The sequence below is a fragment of the Chenopodium album genome, chromosome 4 (assembly GCF_948465745.1).
Source record: "Chenopodium album chromosome 4, dcCheAlbu1.1, whole genome shotgun sequence".
NCBI lineage: Eukaryota > Viridiplantae > Streptophyta > Magnoliopsida > Caryophyllales > Amaranthaceae > Chenopodium > Chenopodium album.
The window spans coordinates 21,334,417-21,342,644 of record NC_137837.1 but is presented as its reverse complement, the minus strand read 5'-3'; positions in this window follow the sequence as shown (position 1 = coordinate 21,342,644).

The window sequence follows — 8,228 nt, the reverse complement described above, 5'->3', positions numbered from 1 at the left end:
TCAATCAAAGTGGGGGCTTCTGTAGACACCCATTTGTGTCTCCCCAACCCCAAACCCGGTGATGAGTACCTTTCATGTCGAATCACAATCGAATGAAGCGAAAGTGTGGAAAGTCAAGTGTTGCGGATAGTTTTAATTTCTCTTCTCTTCTCTCTGTTTTTAAAAACTTATTTTAAGAAAATAGTCAATCCAGTTTGGTTGGTCCATTATATGGGTTCAATAGTGGTGTAGTTGGATGGGGCTTGACAAGAGCTTTCCAACGATATATTATAAGCCCAATTCCGATGAATATTGAGGAAGTTATGGCCAATTTACTAAACTGGGCTCGGTTTGAGCCTTATGTGCGGCCCAATTATCTAGGGGAGGGCCCAATATGATTTATCATTCCTAATGCAATTAGGAATGGTTTTAGTTTTTGAAAATCTTTTAGAAGGTTCTTTTCATTCCTAATTCAATTAGCATTGATAAGTTGACTTTGTTGACCTTTCAGAGTTTTAATCAAGATCAAATAGCATTTTTCGAAGAAATTATATTATTTTATCTTCCAGTACGGTAAACTTATCAGATTTTCGAAAACGCGTTGAAATTCAGTTTGCCGTACAGGAGGATAAAATCGTATATTTTCCTCAAAAATGCTCTTTGATTTAAATTAAAACTCTGAAAAGTCAATAAAAGTCAATTTATCAATGCTAATTGAATTAGGAATGAAAAGAACCTTCTAGAAGAATCTAGAAGACTAAAACCATTCCTAATTGAATTAGGAATGATAAATCATATTAGGCCCTCCCCTAGATAATTGGGCCGCACATAAGGCTCAAACCGAGCCCAGTTTAGTAAATTGGCCATAACTTCCTCAATATTCATCGGAATTGGGCTTATAATATATCGTTGGAAAGCTCTTGTCAAGCCCCATCCAACTACACCACTATTGAACCCATATCATGGACCAACCAAACTGGATTGGCTGTTTTCTTAAAATAAGTTTTTAAAAACAGAGAGAAGAGAAGAGAAATTAAAACTATCTGCAACACTAGACTTTCCACACTTTCGCTTCATTCGATTGTGATTGGACATGAAAGGTACTCATCACCGGGTTTGATTTTGGGGAGACACAAATGGGTGTCTACAGAAGCCCCCACTTTGATTGATTTTGGAGAAACGCAAGTTTCGAAAACAAAAGTCAAAGTAGCGATAGGGACGGAGAATGATTCAGAACGTTCTGCGATCCTAAATCACTCTTGTAAAGCCGATACCTGCACACTAGCGTTAGTTAAACAAATAAAAGAGTTAAGAAACGCGTATCTTGCACCGTCGAGCACACGTCTCTGAAATTAACCGATTGTTGCCGCTTTACTGTTGTTTTGATGACCTCCTACAAGCTAGAGAATGTCATCCCGCTTGAAAACCGCTACACTCGTAACTACTTCCAAATTAAAAGATTGCTTCGCCTGAAACGATCCTCTTCCGCTATGATAGTATTCCACGTCCAAGGGAATACTATCGAAGATTGCTTCTCTTGAAACAATCCTCTGAACAAATTGCTTCTCTCCACAATCTAGGGAACGCCACCTTGCTGTTTCGATGTTCACTCGTCTCTGAACAAAGAGATATGTTCACGCATCTCTTAACAAAGAGCTTCTTTTTTATATGACTCCAATTTCCGCTGTGATAGTCTTCGAAAAGATCACTACTTTTTAATCCTTAATGCTGCCATGCCAATACGTCGGCGCTTTGCTGCTTGTGAACCAGTATGTCGACAATCCTCTTTTATTTGGGAATAGTTTCCAACACAACTCTTGTATGATGTATGACAATCCGATTTAGGGAAAGTTGTCAATGCCACGTAACAATCCATCCTTGGAAATGTTGCCACGATGAAGCGACAATCCGTACCTCGGAAATTTTGCCAAAATCCAATTTTTGGAAAAGTTGTCAATGCTTCGTAACAATCTTTCATAAGAACTTTGCTACGATCGACAATCCATGTCTTGGAATATAACTCTTGAAAGCAATCCACCTTGGAAATTTGCCAACGCTATGCGACAATCCTTTTGGGAAAATATTGCCACAATTGACAATCCGCGTCTTGGAACATTTGCAAAAAAAAAAAGAGTCGACCGACAATCCACTTCGGGAAAATTTGCCACTTAATTACTGAAATGAATGACAATCCACGTTGAGGAACTTTGCCGAAATTTATGATGAATAGAGACCTACAACAATCCTTTGGGAAATTTTTCCATAGGGAACTGGGTGTATGACAATCCAATCTCGGAAAACTTGCCAACGAGCCGATGAATGTATGACAATCCGAACTTGGAAAAACTTGCCAATAAAGAAGGAGCACGACAATCCACGCTTGGAAACTTTGCCAGAGATGATAATCCAATCTTGGAAAAATTGTCGTTTAAGAAGAATGCGCGACAATCCATATTTGGAAATATTGTCGTTTAAGTGATTGCTTTTAAACCGATTGTAATGAGCCAGTGTTTTAGGCCCTTAAGCTAAGTGAGACGATCTTTCGTCAGGTCGATCACTTAGACTGTAATCAAACCGACTACTTAATCATGTCAAATTGCTTATAGGGGCTAACTGGCGTACCAAGGAACCCGAAACTGCTGTATGAGGTCGAAATCACCTTTCTGAGAGGCTTCGAACTCTGTCGCTGTTGAGATATCTCTGGCACCAGGAATTGGAGTAGGGTCCTCCCTATTCTCCTGCACCTGTATTTATTTTGACTATAGAACTTTGCCAATCTCTTTAATTATCTTAGGGTTGACCTAAGGTTTAGCATTGCTTGACTCATCGACTCGACACGACTCGAGGTATAAACTTGACTCGCTGTGACTGACTCGAGGTTGACTCGACTCGAAGTGAAATGACATGTGTGACTCAAATCAAGGTGATGTGACACGACATGACTCAATGTGTCCATGACTTGTGTGTGCATCGTAATGTGATCGTGCGATTCGAAAATGCAAAAAAGCAAAAAATTTCCGTCATTTTTGTGGAGGGTACCGACTTTCTCCCGAAAAAGAAAAACGCGAAAAAAGAATCGAAGTTTGAAGGTGCATGTTGAATGAGCTTAGTAAAATGTCATTTGATACTATCTCTCAAGGTGCAAGGATTAACTCATCCTAGGCTATCTCAACTGTTGACTCCATAATGAAAGTATTTGGGTAACTTAGGCACGGAGGCTAAGCACTTCATACTTCGTGATGCAACGATGATTATGATTAATTTTGACGAAGCATGCTTCAGCGTTAGGATTTCATGACAAAGGGTTCCTAAGGGAAGTATATTTGGTCATGTATCATTGCGGTGTGTGAAAGTGATACTAAAGCTAGGCCGCAAGAGCTAAGTGTGTGGAAAATATATTGAAAAGAGTCAGATGGTGGTGACTCTTAGGCTAGGTAAGCTAATGATGTAGGGATCAAGCCCCCAAGTCTAGCTCTAAGTGAATAGGGATGAGCATAGGACATCCCTTGATATGATCATGGTGTAAGTGTGTGAATGTGAATATGAATGCATGTTTATTACGGCCGCACCTCAATGTGAGGTTGCCTACGTATCCGTTAGGAATCAGGCTGAACGTAGCTCTAGGCGAACCTCGCACAAGTGTGTATACCTCAAAAAGGTCTTTTTAAGGGTTGTAACGTGGTTAGGCTAAAGGCTGAAGAAGAAAGGGATAAAGGCTAATGACCCTAGATAAGCCCCCAAGGTGTGTAATTTGGCTTTTGGATATTTGTACTTTTATGCTTGAGTTTCTACTCTTTTTTAGCTCTCTTTTATCTTTTGCTTTAGCATCTATTTTATTTTTGCAAGTGTGGGCAATCCCGATCATGCGGTCTATCACTCACTTGGCATTCATGTTTCTCAGGCACGGTACCGAACACTCGATAAGAGACGCAATCTGAGACGTGTTCTTATCAAAGACATTTTCATATCAAAGACATTGGAACACTTTCCCTTTTGTACACTTTTATTTATTTTTTTGTTTTTGCTTATTTTTGCTATTTTAATATTTTGAATCACTCAAGCCTTTTTAGAATTGCATAAGTAGCACACCATCCCATCCCAAGGTTAGGTAGATGTAGGTTGAAAAAAGAAAGGTTTATCGTTAGACGAGGCCCAAAGTAGTTTATGAAGAAAGGATGTATAATTGAAGGGTGAAATGAGATATGATGTGGCTACAAGGAGTACCTCAAATCATTGGTATACCTTGTGCTTAATTCGACATGGTTTTTTTTTTATATATTTAATGCAATATAATGAAATGATAATATATAAGGAAATAAATGCTCATTTTATTAAAAAGGGGAAAAGGAAAAAAAACTACGAAATTAATCTAAAGGAAAAGAAAAGGTGCCTATGATAGACTTATTGGGGAAAGGAAAAAATGAAAAAGAAATTGAAAAAGAGGTCACGAAATCTTGTCGTTGAAGCTCGCCTCTGTCTTGTGTTGTTTGCTCCGACATCATCCAGTCTTTTCGCTAGCTAGAGGCAATGGGATCTTATTTGCCTTTATGAGATCTTGAATGAGGTTTTGAAACCTGTAGCATTCATCAGTAGTATGACCGCGCCCTTGATGGTACTTGCAATAGGAGTTTGGATTCCATCTCGAAGATCGATTTTCTGGTGTTGGATCCTCGGTAGGGCTAATAGGTTTGATTAATCCTCAATCATAGAGACGATTGAAAGCAGCATCGTAGGTCATTCCAATGGGTGTGAACTCTCGCCTGGGTTTCCTTTTAGATCCTTGATTGTCCATGGCTAAGACACCATTATGGTCAAAGGTACTAACATTATTACTAGAGTGGGCGTTTTCGAAAGAAGAAGAAGGATTGTCGTTCTTCTTTCCTTTCCAGCCACCGTGGTTACTATTGTTAGTAGCTTTTTGCTTTGCGAGGTCGTCTTCGATTTCAATTCCGATGTCATAAACGGCCTTGAAAGTATTCAAGTTGTGTTGATATTTTAAGTGCTTTGAATACTTTTCTTGGAGATTCTTGATAAACATCCTCACAGACTCCTTTTCGGTAGGGACCTCAATCATCTTGGCAGAAGTTTCCCTCCATTTATTAAAGAAAGAAGTAAATCCTTCATTCTCTTTTTGTCTTAGCATCTCAAGTTGCCTATGATCGGTTTCAACTTGAATATTTCACTTGTATCTATCAACGAAAGCGTTTACTATCGAATCCCAGGTAGAGGTTTTCTCCTTGTCAAGGGAGAAGAACCATTGTTGGCAAACGGATTCAAGAGATAGTGGGAACAGAGAGGGGAAAACCTTCTTATCGATACCCTTAATGTTCATTATAGTTTTGAAAGCTATTAGATGAAAATAAGGGTTATCAGCTGCCTTGAATTTAGGGATGTCAGTGGCGTTGAACTTATGCGGAAGAAGTTCATTGTCCAGCGAGACCCCTTGTGACCTCATGCCCTGAAATTTATAGTCACTAGATAGCTTGCTTAGACTCTCTTGCATGAGGTTCATTTGTTGTTGCTTCACGGGATCATCGATCTTGAGTGTGAGTAGCTTCGGTGTCTCAGTCACGGTAACCAATTGGTTCCTAAGCTCATTGACTTCTTCTTGACTTGCCATTATCTTTTTAGCCTTTCTCTTTTGACGAATTGATTTATCAAAAAGTGAGACTTGAACAAAGAGGTTGTCCTTGATTAATCGCCCTTCTCTCCTCGACCAAGTACTGTGGAAAAGGAATTTGGGGATACTTATTGTTAATTATTTGACTCAAGCTTTATTCAACATGCAATGGATGGAGAAAGTGAAGAAAGATTGGAATGGACGTGAAGGAAAAATTATGTAGATGGAGGGATATGAAGAATTAGGAATAGAATGTACCCCCAACTCGAATGACGGAAAAGACCGACTCATGCATGAACCTAAGACATGGTCATGGTGATGTGTACTCAAAGTGTGTGCTAAGACTAGTGAGTGTAAGTGACATGCTAAGACTCGTGTCATGACCATGTGGCTAGACTATGTGACTAGACTCAATTAATGACTCAACAAGGCATGATTGACAGCGAAAATTAACCGAATTAATTAGCAAACTGGTTAATTAGACACTAAGTGATGAGTAGACCAATAATCTGAACTGTCGGCCAAACGACAGAACTGGCGTCACACTGGGGAGCTTGGCGCTAGACGACAGAGCTGTCGCCAGGCGCCACACTTCACAGGGTGGCGCTACAGCTCAGATTTTGGCGCCAATGGTGGAGCTTCAATCTGAGACTGTTTTCGGTGTTATTAATCAACTAGGGTATGCCTAAAGTCGTACTAGGTCAATTTCGATTAAAACATTAGACTTTATTTACTCAAATTAATTAATTAATTAATTAATTAATTAGGCAAAGTTCTTCAAGTCATTAATTTATTTAATCTCAACACAAGTCAAACAAACGGTTAAGAGAAACATAGAATATATGCACAACAAATAATGCACAATTAGTCAAGTAGGCACAATATGATGCAATGAGTTTGCAACCTAACCATGGCTCTAGTTCTCTAAAGTTTGGAATATGGTTTAGTTAATAGAGGGTCCATGGTTAATTGTCCGGATGCATCGCGCGGAAGCCTAACCGTGAAGGGTTGGCGCGAGTGGATGGGACACCGCGCGTTTTAGAAAAAACTCGCTTCCATGGTTTGGTGAATTCAACATTCTCGGATGTACCCTTTGTTGCACGGAGCGTTCAATCGGGTAGATGGAGCATGAATTCCCAGAAGGTTATGTCCATATGTAGAACACATATGGGTTTCAGAAAAGTGAGAAAAAATTCAATCAGGAAGTAGGATCGATCAAACAATACGAAAAACCGATCGAAATTAGAACGCATATTTCTGGCTCGGTATTGGGGGAAATTGGCGCCAGCAATCAGAGACTGGCGCCAGTTTTTAACTGTAGCGCCTAGCGCCAATGCTGGCGTCTGGCGCTACGGCTAAAAGTCTGGCGCCAAGCTCTGGCCTCTGGCGCTACTTCCCACATGCCTCAGCAGCTGTCTGTGCTCGATAAAATTTTTCAGTTTCGCGCGGTGTTATTTCGGTCCTAGTTGTGAAAGATATTTCTCAAATTTCCTACGTGTAAAATCCTATGTTTTTAACTCATTACGGATGGTATTTCCAATGAGATCTTTTTTATGCATATGACAATAATGTTTATCAAAATTACGCACATGAAATACTTAGAACTTTTCGAGTCTCATCCACTCATTCTAAATCATTGCCGAAACAAATTCAGGAATTAAAATAGAAATCCTCCCCAGTGGAGTCGCCAAAAACTGTAGGAAATATTTCAAGCATTAACCCCTTAGCTTGAACCCCACTGTGATCATACACTTAAGTACGGTGGCGTCCAAAAGGGAAGAAGATAGAGCAAAAGAGTCGCCAACAAGTTTTAGGAACTTGTAAACCGTTCACAGGGTGAAGGCTACACCCCTTAACGATCCATGAGATCGTCAACTCCATAAGGTCTAGAACCAAATAAGGGTTCGGGGATGATGGTACGAATCCAACCTAAAAGAGATTGAACCTGCCCTAATAATAGGCCTCTACTTTATTTTGACCGTATTCATGTGCGCTTTCTGACTAACATGCAATCAATAGGTTTACCCTAAACCTGTTTATCTATGTTGGTTGAATTTAATTCACAAATAAACCTATTATTGACGATCACTTGAATTATAATCACATTAACCCTAAACAAGATTATTAATTATCTTATTCATTGTGATTACAAGTACCAATTCCCTTTAAACATGTATAAAAGACGTGATCAAGCAATAAATAAAATATATCAAGCAACATAATAAATAATAACCATGATAATAATTATCATAATAATAATTATAACAATAATAAAATTATAATTATAATCATAATCTTATAAATCATGTTAAAGCATAATAAAAATAGCAAGATCCTAGGCATGATACTAACAAGATTAACAACAAACCCTAGCATGTCACTAAGCATTAAAAATCAAATCTTTAACCCTAACATGATACTAACAATCATAAATATTAGGAAAAACATAGGAAGCATCGCAGGAATCATAATAAGCATATTTGATATTATAACCTTTTCCCTAAACATGATACTAGGAATATTATAATAACAATTTAAACATGGTTTCTACATCATAATATCAATAAAAACCATTAAAGCACTTACTTTGATGTCTCGTACCTCTTTCTAATAACAAAATACACACGTT